This window comes from Xenopus tropicalis, chromosome 7 (genome assembly GCF_000004195.4).
Source record: "Xenopus tropicalis strain Nigerian chromosome 7, UCB_Xtro_10.0, whole genome shotgun sequence".
Lineage (NCBI taxonomy): Eukaryota > Metazoa > Chordata > Amphibia > Anura > Pipidae > Xenopus > Xenopus tropicalis.
This window is the reverse complement of record NC_030683.2, coordinates 49,914,337-49,926,616: the sequence shown is the minus strand read 5'-3', so window position 1 is coordinate 49,926,616 and position 12,280 is coordinate 49,914,337. Positions and strand designations below refer to the sequence as shown.

The window sequence follows — 12,280 nt, the reverse complement described above, 5'->3', positions numbered from 1 at the left end:
CAACTCGGGGAGATTAGTCGCCCGCGAACAGGGAGTTTTGCCACGGGCGACTAATCTCCCCGTGTGCCAGAGCCCTTAGGTCTTCCTCAGTGTTACACAAGGCCACTTCCTACAGAAGCACAAGGATTCACTTCCAGTTGGCTTTGCAGACTTGCTGCATTGCAGATTGAAGTTGTCACATTTTCCAATGGCATGCCTTTTCCGCAGTCAGCAAAGGTAGTTATATTTACATAATCTCTTTTTGGGAGCCTAAACTTTAACAATGCAATTTTTTTGTTTTACTGTTTCTGCAAAATGTATATTCTTCCAGTGCTGTATAAAACAAACTAGCATGGTTTCAACTCTCTGCTTATGCGGTGAAATTATTTTTCTGCAGATGGTATTATGTAATAAGCTGCAGTAATTACTTTATTATATAGCCATAGGGTATCGTTAACCATACTTAAAGCACTGACTATACTTTAATGCTATCAAAATAGCGTTTTGATAAGAAATGGACCTAAAGTTAAATGTATAAAGATGTGTGAGATATAATAGGAAAGGCTTTATAGTTTTCTCTTTGAGGAAGACTTTTACTACTGCTGCAAAAAACAACAAAAAAATGAACCTTTTAGGGTATTTGTTCCAGAAATGTACAAAACTGTATAACTCTGCCAAAAGCATTTTCTACCAGGCTGGAAAATTCCAATAAGTCTAGCCCACCCTGTCTGCTGGGGATAAAACAAAGCTGTTCAAAAATTAATTCCACATTTGTAGACATCACACTGACAATAGGCTGCTATTGTGGTGACCAATGGAAATGTTGTGCCAGAGGACACAAGGAGGGGCACTTTCATGCACATAAAAACATTAAACCAGAGGCTTTGCTAACAGTTTATCTTTGCTAACAGTCGGTCTACCAGTTACTTTCCTGAAGCCATTTTATCTAAAGAAGTCGGCTGCACCATGTCTTTTTTAAAGAAAGGACTTGGAGATATAAAAACCGATGAGATTGGTAAGAAATGCAATATTGTACTCAAATAAAGTGTATTAATTAGGAACCAGTAGTGCTTAAAATGCTGGCATCTTATACAGAGTAAAATTACATTTTGGCATGTAAATCAGCCTAGTTGTGTGTTTGCAGTAAAAAAGGCAGCTATTTTAATAACCAGTTAATATAAATAGTCCCCTGACCTCTCAAAGAGTGACTGGAGGGTTTACTTACAGGACATGGGAATGGCCAGTATCAGGACACCAGTGAAGAATATATTTTCTTAAATATCTCAATGTTTTATGTTAGAAATTTTTTTAAAGGTGAAATCAACTTAAATAATGAAAAAAATACATATTGTATAGTGAATCAAAAGTGTCAATATTTTCAAAATACATAATTGGTATATTTTTCTGTCCTATTCACTGCTTGTTCTGACTCTTGAAATGCAGCAGAAGACAGCTTCTCTCCTGCTGAGACTCCAACTTCCTCAGTATCATCTGTAAAGTAGTCATTTTTACTAATTTTTTTAGACAGGGTAACCTGTATATCTTCTACTTTTTATGTCATACTTGTGAATGTTTGTTTACTCCACTTGGATTTATTGTATATTTATGGAAACAAGGAAACCTATTATAGACAGCTACAAGTAGCAGATGCAACTTACCTCTTGTTAAAATGTGCACAGGGGTGCACAAAGGCAAAGCATGTGTACAGAATAAAGCATTTCTGTACCCAACTGCCATTTTTGTGTTAAACTCAACAGGCTAATAGAAACTAAACAGACATATTTTACATATATATATATATATATATATATATATATATATATATATATATATATATATATTTCAGAATATACTGTAAAATACATTATTCTTTAGGCTTTAGTTCTCATAATGTATAGCTTAGAATTTTTAAACATTATATATATTTTAGTGCAGGAATGTCCAATGTTATTATTTGGCTAAATAAAGATAAGCAATAAATGGAGTGCATTGGATCCCAGGCCTGTCCTTGGGGCTCAGAAACCATCTGTGTCAGTTATCTGCCTAGTTTTTAGTAAGCTGCATGCACAAACCTGTTCTTTTCTCTGCATGTATTATACATTGTGTGAATAGCAAGGCTGGTTGTTTATGTGTGTTGATGTCAGAACATTTATGAGGTGTACTTATTAACTTTGGCGATAAACGTCACCGGTGATGTCGTCCATAATAACCAATCCGAAAATAGTTTGGAACAGTCATCTACAATCTAGAAAACAAAGATCACCCATGTTGTTTGTCTCCAATATCAATAAATACACCTCATTTGTGTGCATAGCTTTAGCATTGATCAATGTATTCTGAATATCAAAAGAGTAGCACAGGGTAATCAGTCATTAACTTGGGTATATGCATTATATGCAGTAGGTAAAAAGTATTTACAAAAATGAATTATAAAGCATCCTTTATAGTTCTGATGCATGTCTAAATCAATGACAGTTCCCCTTTAAGAACTTATAGCCAAGTGATTGCTCAATGTATTGTTATAAATTATCTTTATCATGTAAACTTGCCACTCATATCTGGGGAAAACTACTCACAGGCATGACATTGTTTTAGGCCTATGTATCACACAGAATTAACTGGAGTCACCAAACTGTATTCTTTATTGCAGTTCTGTTTCACATCCTTGGTACATTATATAATTTCAGCTTGTCTCTGCATGCATGTACAGCTTCCCTTCCCTTCTGAAACCAGCAGTGCCTCAGCAGATCCAGCCTGACTAGACTAGAATAACATAACATCCTCATGGCAGAGTAGCTTGTAGTAACAAGTTGGGGGATTAAATGGAAACTAGTGAGATATGGCTGTGGGCTTAAAACAGGGTCACTAGGGGGGCCATTTACTAACCATTGATTCATTTTTAATCTCAAATCAAATTTTAGTGCAAAAAGTCACAGACTTTACTATTCCGAGATTTACTATACAAGTTCATGTAGAAGTTGAATTTGAAAATTTAAAAATTTGAGAAATTATGGAATTTTAGTGATAGCCTTTTTTAGGAGGACAGAGGGAATAAGTAGTTTGTCAAAATGTCAATAAAGCCATGCACTAAAGAAATTACCAATGACAGCACTGCTGGGGGGAAGAGACTCCAAAACAGAAGAGGCTTTACACCTAGGGGGAGATTTATTAAGACATGAATGCTCAGAGCGTTGATTCAAACACTCTGAGCGTAATTTCGCCGTTTTTTTGCGCTTGTGTGACTTTTTTGTACGCCTGCGCAACTTTTTCGTACGTCCGCGCAACTTTTTCGTACGCTTGGGCTAAAAATTCGGAAAGGTTCTGCCACTGTTTACAATCGTTCAGTAGGAAAATTTCGTGACTTTCGCATTGCCAATACGATATTATCGTGACTAATACGATTTTTTCGTAAGCATTTTCGTGATATTTGCGATCTTCAAAAATTATCGTATCCAATCCGAATTTTTCCCATTCAGGATTCGAACTCGTGTTTTAATGAATTGGCCCCCTAGATCAAGTTGTAATTATGGGTAGGTCTGTACAGGGATTCAATATAGTTGGGGATCTTACTTTTGCATGGAAAAGAACAAAGAGCAAGAGGCCATACCCAGAGCATGATTTAAAGAAATGAACTAAAGCAGCGCAACTAACAGGCACTGCTGCCACTTCAGACAATAGCCTCTTGCAGGTTACAGGGGCAAAAAAAATGCTCCTGGTAATTTTTAAGAGCTACCTGGACTGCCACACTGCCCAGCACAGTACCTGGATAACAAGAGTTTTGAAGCAGTGAGAGACAGTCTCAACAAATTGCAACAATTCTACCTGACAAGTGCAGCGTCAAATATGTGGCCCTCTTTCCAACCCCTTAAACTTACCCCTTTAACCCCGGCAAGCACAATCACACAACTACTTTGTGGACAGAAAAGGCCGCAGCCTGTTTATTTGCAACAATGTAACATTTTCATTATTCCATACAACCCTATTTAACAATAACATATTAAAATAAATAACATCTTAATCTCTTGATAACAGCATAACATTAAGCCGCTGAAGGCTGCTTTGTGGAGGCTGTACCTGCCCCCCACCGCAATCATTTCCTTGAGGTTAAAACCCCTTTTCTCTAACCCCACATCCTCATTTACCACCGACCTATGGCTGTCATATCTAGCCTCAGGCCTAACCTTCCGCTTACCTCTCCTTGGGCTCCGTAATCCTCGGCTGCGACTGTGATTCACTAATTCACCTCTTCCTTATTGCTACCCCTTTATCTCCTCAAATCCAGGGAGGGCGGGTGGGAGCTTGTTGCTCCCAAAATGGCCACTCTCCCCTATGCTCCTCCCCACTTGTCCCTTCTCAGTTCCCTTTTGGCCCAATCCCAGTAGGGACTACATTACCCATCTTCCCTAGCACCAAACACATTCCCAGGGCCTTTTCCTATCCTTGTCATGGCCCCGTGCCCTCAACTCCTTCCTCGTTCTATTCCGGGGCCCCCTTCTGTCTAGCGCAGCAAAACAGCATCCATCGTCAGTTTTAAATACTGGCAGCATTTTGTTACTGATAGTCGATATTTGTCTCTTTTCTGTTCATTATATTCCGTCTAATGTATTATGCAGGACATTTTTTTCCCTCTCTTTCATCCTCCACCCTTGTCGTGCAGAGAAACAGTGCCAAAGGCACCACACCCAGTTATTAATATAACCAGCTCATCTGCTCTGATCTTGCTGACAGTAAATGCTTTACAGTAACATGAATGCCTATTGATACTGTATATGAATAGAAATGTGAAAATAATATATATAAAAAAGTTACAGTTTTCAAATGTCATCTTTATTATTATTAATGTTTTTAACACTATATTATTTCATTCTGCATGTCCCTGAGCATTCCTACCCTCACACACAGCCTTTTGGCTCACTGTTGAAAAACAAGCGTTACGCTTCCTACCCCTGCCACTCAAAATTGTGTCCTCAGTGAATGACTTTCACCCCATAGTCTCGGGGGTACTGGGTTACAGGGGGACCCAGACCATAGGGTCTGCTTCCTCTATTGCTGCATATAAATGCAAGCTACCCACCAGCTCTCAGGCAGGGGATTTATAAGCAAGCAGGAAAGGGGGCCAGGTAGGGTACGCTACTGGGTGGGGGGTATACTATGAATACATTAGTATATGTAATATTATTCATTTTAAGGTAAATAAATAGGACTTTATCTCTTGGTATGCTGTCAAAAACAACGCCATCTTAAACAATAATCCTTACAAGAGTATACCTTATATCAGTGCTGTCCAACTGGCGGCCCGCGGGCCGCATGCGGCCCGCGACCCCCCTCTGTGTGGCCCCCCACCTGTCTGGCTGCTTTGATGGCTTACTCTTGTGTAAGATCTAAATGGTATCAGTACTGTGATTAACTGCCCCCCCTGCATGGTTCTCACCTCAGATTCAGGCTGTAATCCCTCTGTATTGTTTAAATATGTAATCCCTTGTGTTGTTCACACCTTTTAATCTCTGCATTGTTCACCCCCTGCAGTGTTCCCACCTCAGGCTCAGGCTGTAATCACCCCCATTGTTCCCCTGTTCACACCTCAGGAAGAGTAGAAACCCACAAATAATCCCTGCACACTACAAAAAGAACATATACTGAGGTGGTACTTCGATTAAAAAGTTTTTTAATATATAGTTATTGTGCAGACTGTAGCAGTCTGTGTGTGCCATACACACAAGCATCATAGGGCAAGCAGAGTATGGCACACACAGGCAGGGTAGGGAAGGCAGAGTATGGCACACACAGGCAGAGTATGGCACACACAGGCAGAGTATGGCACACACAGGCAGAGTATGGCACAAACCAGCCAAGAATGGCAAACACAGTGAAAGTATGGCACATGCAGGCAGGGAAGGCAGAGTATGGCACACACAGGCAGAGTATGGCACACACAGGCCAAGTATGGCACAAACCAGCCAAGAATGGCACACACAGTGAAAGCATGGCACACAGGCAGGGTAGGGAAGGCAGAGTATGGCACACACAGGCAGGGTATGGAAGGCAGAGTATGGCACACACAGACAGGGTAGGGCAGGCAGAGTATGGCACACACAGACAGGGTAGGGCAGGCAGAGTATGGCACACACAGACAGGGTAGTGAAGGCAGAGTATGGCACACACAGGCAGGGTAGGGCAGGCAGAGTATGGCAGGTTTTTGCTGTACTACAACCATTAATATGGGTATGGTCATGTGATAACATGGGTGTGGTTTCAAGTGGGTGCGGTTTCAAAAAGGGGAGTGGTCAAAACTGGCTTCCATTATCGGCCCTCCACCACGTAGGTCGGAAAAATTCCGGCCCTCGGTACAACAGAAGTTGGACAGCACTGCCTTATATATTTAAGAATGGGCTTGCACTCAAAGAAAATAAACTCAGGCAAGGTGGTATTATTAGGAAGGTATCTTGGCTTGTTTGTTTGCAGTGTCAAACCCATGATACCAAGAGGCGGCCCTTAATTCTTAAAATGGCAATTTTCTATTTAGGAGTACCCAATAGCACACACTACTAACAAAGTATATTTTTATAAAAATTGTTTTTTTTAGATGAAGCAGGGTTTTATATATGAACTTGCTTATGCAATATATTTTTATAATGAGCTAAATTGTTTGGGGGTATAGTTTTTCTTGAACTAGATTCAAATCTAAATTCAAGGAAAAAACACTTCTCTCCTAATTAAATTCCAGATTTTCCTATAGACTTCAATGGAGTTATCATTTGATAAACCATGATATAAGTTTTTCTCATTTAATTGAATCTGGCTTATTCTTTGGTAAAAAAGTTTCACTTCATTTAAAAATAGTTTAGAAACAAAATGGCACGTGGGGCAGTTTTATTATTGTATTTTTTATAAATTGTTTTATAATTGTTTTCAGGTCCCACTAAAGTTTTTAAGTTTCTATTTCTACAATACTCATAGCTACATAAGGGCACGACAAAGTCCCTACAAACAAGGATGGCATGACAGAGACAGGCCATAGCCAACTTATGCAGGGCGCCAGCTCTTGACAGATGTGGCAGAGTTTATTGTGTTATTATAGCTTTTTGTTTATACAGATATCATGTACTCTGCTGCACAATGAACAAGCTTGCCACTAATTACAGATGACTCATAATTATAAACTTGAATATAATAAAAGATGCAGTGATCATTTTTCTATAGCACAAAACTTTATATAACCTCATGTTACAATTCACATAAAGTACATATGACAGATAAACTAAACAAATAGAAATGTAGAATCAAAGAAGGACTATTCCATAATTAGTCATCCTTTGGTTATTAAGAGGAACAGTAAATGACAATACAGATAAACATAAGCCTTCCTTGATTCGGTTCATAATTAATGTACAATATATTAAATCCTAGTGCCTACTGTCTGTATCTTTGGCAAATCACTTTAACCTCTCTGCAAAGGTTACTAAATTTCAGTGTAATCTATATGGGGCAAAGATAATTTAATAGAAACATGTAATTTTAAAATGGGTAAGAGATGAGGGGTGGGTAAATACAAATCTGTGTCCACTACTGACTGCCTGTACATCTGTCTTCCTGATATTCCCATCACTAGTACTGAAGTCTAACATATAGTTTTTCATCTAAAATAAAACAATGCCCTGATTTGTCCTGTTTAAATGTTAGTACCCTAAACTTAAAATCAGCCATTACTTGCATATTATCACACATGACAGCATAAACACATTTTCAATGCACATAAGGGCTCATTTACTAATGGTAGAGGTGCAAGTACTCAAGCGCTAAGGAAACAATACAGTAAATTTTAGTGCCTGTCCATGAGGCACTTGTGCATTTTGACACTATTTTAGACATATTTAGGCAAATATTAAATACAGGACACCCCGTAACAGCCTTACCTTGCATATATCCATGCATAACAATATAAACAAATTGCACTTTGAATTTAAAATGTGAAGACTCATTTACTACTGGCACAGGTGCAAGTACTGAAGGGTTGAAGGTTGTAAAATTATGACTTTTGCTGCCCCACCAATTTCAATTAAGTCTTGAATGCATGGACTTCTTTCCAGGAGACTACTACAGATCAGGGAATCAATCCTGTATAGCCTGAATGTTAGCACAACCTCCCTGAATCTCCCACTCCCACTGTCCTTTTCTCTCCCTACCCCCACCCCTCTTTTGATGTTAACTTTTTGTTTTGCTATTTTCTTATTTACTGAAGATGCAAAAATAAAGCCTTTAAAAAAATTGTGCCCTTTAGCGTGCATCCATGAATACTTGTACTTAATCATGTGGGGTGTGAACTGTGCTCTGCCCAGGCCAGATTAAAATTCCTTTGCAAAAAGCAGAACACACCAGTTTCATGTGCAAGGGAATATATAACCATGGGTGCTAATGACTTTTGTAGTAAATGGCTGAATTAAGAAATACACCACTGCTTCATGGGAGTGGGAGACTTGTAGTTAAAAGCTTACGGCAGTGACACATGGAAATACTTGTAGCCAGCTACTTGTTGTGGCTACAAAATAGACAGTACTGATAATTATCTATTATTATGTGTGTTTTAGCAGAGACATTTCTCTGTACTGTCTATGGCAGGGTATTTTCTGTCATTTTGTAGCCACTACATGTAGCTGGCTACAAGTAGCTCCAGGTGTCATTGCCCTTAGAGTTAAGCACACACACAGTTTTATTCACAAGCACAGCTTCTCACTAGCACAGCTTCTCCAGTCTCAGTTGTTCAAACAATTCCCAATATCATCAAATACAGTTTAAGGATTCCCAGGTGGCTCTTTATGCTACTTCTCTTTCTGATACTATTCCTTCACATCAGGTGGCTCTACAGCTCTTCTAGCACAGGATAAAATTGCATTAGAGATGCCCTCAATGTGACAACAGGACCTACCTAGACCCAGCTCCCTAAACACTGGGTCCCTGGCTGGTCAGGTACCACCTCCGAACAAACAGACCTCAAGCTCCCAGACATCATCCACTCTTCTTTATCTTCTTCTCTATCTATCTTCTTTATATCAGCCAAAGAGGAAATGGCCCATTGCTCTCTCATTTGATATACTACCTAGGGCAGGGGTCCCCAAACTTTCTTACTCTTGGGCCACAGTCAAATGTAAAAAGACTTGGAGAGCAACACAAGCATTATAAAAGTTCATAGAGGTGCCAAATAATGGCTAAGATTGGCTGTTAGGCAGCCTCTGTGCACACTATCAGCTTACAGGGGGCTTTATTTGGTAGTAAATCTTGTTTGTATCCAACCAAAACTTGCCACCATGTCAGGAATTCAAAAATAACTACCTGGTTTGGGGGCACTGAGAGCAACATCCAAGGGGTTGGTGAGCAACATGTTTCTCACGAGCCACTGGTTGGGGGTCACTGACCTAGGGTAATCACCACAATGGGCCACAGAGTAGTACAAGGTGCTGTTTTATTATTACAGAGAAAAAGGAAATCATTTTTAAAAATGTGAATTATTTGATTAAAATGGAATCAATGGGAGATGGCCTTTCTGTAATTTGGAACTTTCCGGATAATGGGTTTCCGGATAAGGGGTCCAATACCTGTATATGAATACATAAAAACCAAAACACAATAACAACAGTTCTTATTTCTATTACAGTAAAACAAGGAAAGGAAGCTGTGGAGGAGTCTGTAAATCAGTGCATTCAAGAAGGGCAAAAATTTGTTCAAGAAGGTAAAATATACTTAAGAAAAGGGGTATATTTTCAAAAACAGAGATATACTAGGACGTTGAAGTTGAGTTTTGTGAATCCAAGTGTTTAAACGTGGAGCAATTTAATCAACTAATGATTGAAATAAGAATCGATGTTTTGTTTGCTGGTTGTCACCATGATCAGTGCTATGGTTAAAGAATCCTCATTATGGTTTCATGACCTGTGTTTGCATATTTAGATGAACTGTACTTTTCTGTGGACCCAGACTGAATCTGTGCTAATTATATGACTATGAAGATTGTCATTCATCCAGGTCATGGTATATCTAGTATAAATAAATCTAAAGCAACTGGACTTGTTAAGTAATCATTGAAGACGTTTCACTACTCATCCGAGCAGTTGAACTGAAGAAGCAGCCTTGAGAGGAAACTTCTGTGATTTCGGCATATGCCATCCCACCACCGATTTACATTATGGCATTTCAGGGAGATTAGTCACCCGCGACAAGGGAGATTTGTCGTGGGCGACTAGTCTCCCCGTGTGCCAGAGCCCTAATAGTAAGGCTGCAGCATCCCCTTAATCACTTAGATTTCCTTCTCCTCTTGTAACCCACTCGGCCCCTCCCTCAGGAATTTGCTTTGACTTCTGGCTTGTGGGCATGCTTAGTTGTTCTCAGCTGAGATTACTTAACACGCCCTCTAGTCTAGCAGCCAGTAAAGAGATGGCATTGCTGGTTACCATAGAAATTCAGCTCTAGCTGCCTACTTCAATTGTTTTCTCCTAACCTCCTCTCCTGAGGTTAGGAGAAAAGACAGTTCTGCCGGTGTGAGGCTGCATTCTTGATGAAATGTATGCTGAATAAGGGTCTGTGTGTGTGTGTGTATCTGATTATGTATCAGAGGAAAAATGGGCACAATGTGATGGTGCTGGCAAACGGAGGCAGTACAAATGATGGCATTTGGGTGGGGGAGATGTGCCCGAGTGATATACATTGTAAGCAAAAAAGCTTTACATGTCCTTTAATCTAAATGTATATCTAAAGCAATGACTATATATATTTCTTCAATGTCTTGTGACAATAGCATTTAGAGAAAAACAGGAGCCTACTGAAGTTTGCTAACTTTTTTTGCTTTTTACTTTCTTTCAGTGGTTGACAAAGGCACTGAAGCTACTAAAGATGCTGCAAACAAGGCAGTGACTGATATTAAAGCTGGCTTCAAGCAGAAGTGAAAGTCATTTACTCTTACCTAATCTATTGGATCTGGTTTAAGCAGTATTTACTCCTTGCATTTTTATTTTTCCTATCATAGGAGCATAATTAAATCATTCTGCCACACATATGATTGGTTTTTTTTTTATAATGGGTATATAATAATTTGTTTTATATTTGTTTCTCTAATGCCAGTTGTACAGCTAAATGTTAGACAAGTTTATGAGAGAATAAAAGGTAAAGGTCAAGTAGAAAATATCTCTTGAAAATAATCATTGGATTACTAGATACATGTTGTGTGGCTGACAAATAGTGTATGCATGACATTGCATTTGCTTATAAACAGTGATCAGTTCATACTGCAGCATACTGCACTTGCTTTAGTCCAACCATATGGCACATATAATCAATCATGCAATTTATGCAAGGATAATAGATCATTTTAAAAACATAAGACGTCAATCTCCTTATTTTATTCAGTGATACAGTATCCCAAGAACTTGTTAATCTTCTTAAACATGATCTTGCCATCCTAGTAAACCATAGAGCTAGCCTAGAGTAAGATGTAATGTTGACCTAAGGTAGATGGAAAGCAAAGCTTAAGATAAGAAGCAAAGAGGACCTTAGGATAAAAAAATGTAAGGTGTAAGGTAGAATTGGGCAAAGGTGCAAGATTTAAGGCAGGCCTAAAGTAAAACACCTAAAGTATAAGGTAGACAAGAGCAAAAATGTAACGTCTTTAAATATGAAATCAAACATATTACAACAATAAGGTAGTCCACAGTGTACCCAGAATCCATAAAACCTGATGCAAATGTTGGTACTATACTTCCTCCCTTGAATCCCAGCCAAAAAGCACTACCTGTGCATGATTTGACTTGGCATTACCCCAACTCCATTATATAAAATCCTCCTAAAAAAAAGTCATTTTGTTTCCGTTGCATGTATGTTTCTTTCAGATGAAAAAATAGTAACACTTTATTATAATGTCTATAATTGATAGCATTTCTAAAAATATCCATAATGTAACATACAGGTGTATGTGGGTTTATGATCTAATAAACTAAGCTCTAAACTGACACGTGACAGTTTGATTGTTGTATATAACATTAATTTGTTATTTAAATTTATTGCACCTCCCAGGTGCTATAGTTATAACTGATGCAGATTTATGAATATCAGCTATATCTCTCATTCTGTAAGTTAGAATTATTCAAAAAGAGCAGTTATAGTAATTTATAATGGATGTTAAGTATAATGGCCATGGTGCACCCTGCTTTATTACAGAATGCTTGACACAACAGCTCAGCAGCAGTGTCTCTTAACATCAATTTCAAATGTCAGTTCTGAATAATACATATACTGCCTTACAAAGGCAAGGCAGCAG

General features: G+C 38.7%; 1 long non-coding RNA gene across 1 annotated transcript; it reads left to right on the top strand.

The window, feature by feature from the left end:
• Window positions 1-785: 785 nt before the first annotated feature.
• LOC100496187 lies at window positions 786-11,972 on the top strand. Its single transcript, XR_208801.2, has 3 exons — window positions 786-994; window positions 9,629-9,703; window positions 10,831-11,972. It is a non-coding gene; the product is annotated as a potential lncRNA loc100496187 [provisional] (long non-coding RNA).
• Window positions 11,973-12,280: the final 308 nt, after the last annotated feature.